The sequence below is a fragment of the Sinocyclocheilus anshuiensis genome, unplaced genomic scaffold (genome assembly GCF_001515605.1).
Source record: "Sinocyclocheilus anshuiensis isolate Anshui unplaced genomic scaffold, SAMN03320099.WGS_v1.1 scaffold165, whole genome shotgun sequence".
NCBI lineage: Eukaryota > Metazoa > Chordata > Actinopteri > Cypriniformes > Cyprinidae > Sinocyclocheilus > Sinocyclocheilus anshuiensis.
In genome coordinates, this window is record NW_015540851.1 from 353,460 (window position 1) to 355,130 (window position 1,671).

Sequence of the window (1,671 nt, forward strand, 5' to 3'; positions counted from 1 at the left end):
AATAATTTTAAAACATGTAAAAAAAAAATCGGATGCTGTCGAGTTAAATTCGTGGCGTATGTGCTGTTGAACGAGACGATTTGGCGATCCATCTGAAGTTGACCAATCAGAAGATGACAAAAACCATGTAGTCTATAATAATTTTAGTTTAATTATACAGTTCTATTTTTTTTATTTGTTATTCCGAATGTGCCAAATGTGCTGTTCAGCTTTATGAATGAATATACCTGTTGTATTTCCGGCAAAACGAGCAGAAATTCAGAAATGGCCCACTCCCTCGAGTTCTTTATGAAGAACAGAAAGTCCATGCTTTTCTCTGCTTTTCAGCCATTCTCTTTGCCATGTCCTTTGTCTGGTTTTTTTTTTTTTTTTTTTGTGATGGTAGGTGCTGACAGAATCTGTGTTTCTGGATTTTCTGCACTAATTTTGGAGTCAAATCCGTGGAATTCTGTCACATGGATTTTAAACATGGTGAAACGTGTTAAACCTATCTGAGAGCAGCCTACTACATTCTTATCACTCACTGAAAGGATTACAAAACTAGGTGAAGGCACCATCTTTAAAGGCATCCATGAGAGAACTACTGACAAAAAAAAAAAAAAATTAATAGCCTACCTCTCAAAATGCCTCGACTAAAGAACAGAAAAGCCTTTTGTTAATGTCATGCTGCCCCGTTATGAAGACTGTATTAGTGATTTAAAATCTGAACTTTCTCTTGGACAATACATCCTCTACACAATACTGCCCTCATCTGTATGCACCGTGAAATCAGATTTCTGAGGAATATTTATATTTGTATCGACTGTTTTCACACTTTTAAATGGTCCCCAAAATCTGTCACAAAGACTTGGTATGAAAGAGTCAGAATTTTAATTTGTGTTCAGAAAATAAAGAACAGGAAGTCAATTAGAATTATAACCCAGTAGCGTCAAAAGAATAGTATAGGCCTATTAATGACCATGTATTAATCTCGGTTCTCTACTTTTCAAAAGAAAAGAAGAATGCGGTAAAGAATATGTCCCCATCGTGTATGCAGTGTGAATAAATGCTATAGCTTAACATCTGCTTAATTCACTGAAAACCGTGTGTAAAATTTGATTTGCATAATTAAAAGCTGGAACTGTCAGTCAGTGAGCAGTTTATAATCATGCTCGTGACACGTTGATGAGATTTTCGCTTAGGCCGACTAATTTTGAATATTAATCAAATGAGCAACGCTGAGTTCATGTTGACAACTAATGTTCAGCACATGCAGTTTCAAGCAGCTCATGAGGGTGGGAAATGAATGTGTTGATGGAATTACGCTCCCTTGAGCCTTAACGTTCAAGTGATGCCCGTTCTGATGCTGGTCGACTTCCTGGCGGCAGCATGGTATGTGACTGATAGCATTTTCATGAAGGAAGAACTTAAAGTTTCTGAATGTTAAATGGACATCGAAGGGGACAAACGCTGAAGTGGGATAAACAGTGCTCAATAAGTTTTTTTTAATGTTTATTGAGCAAGGATGCATTGAATTGAATAAAAGTGACAGTAAATACATTTGGACTATTGCAAAAGATTTGCATTTCAATCCTAAAAACAGTAGGCTATCATCAACATTTCTAAAAAAAAAATTCCTGAAAATTCAGCATTGCAAAGAATACATTTAATTTTAAAACTATATATATATAT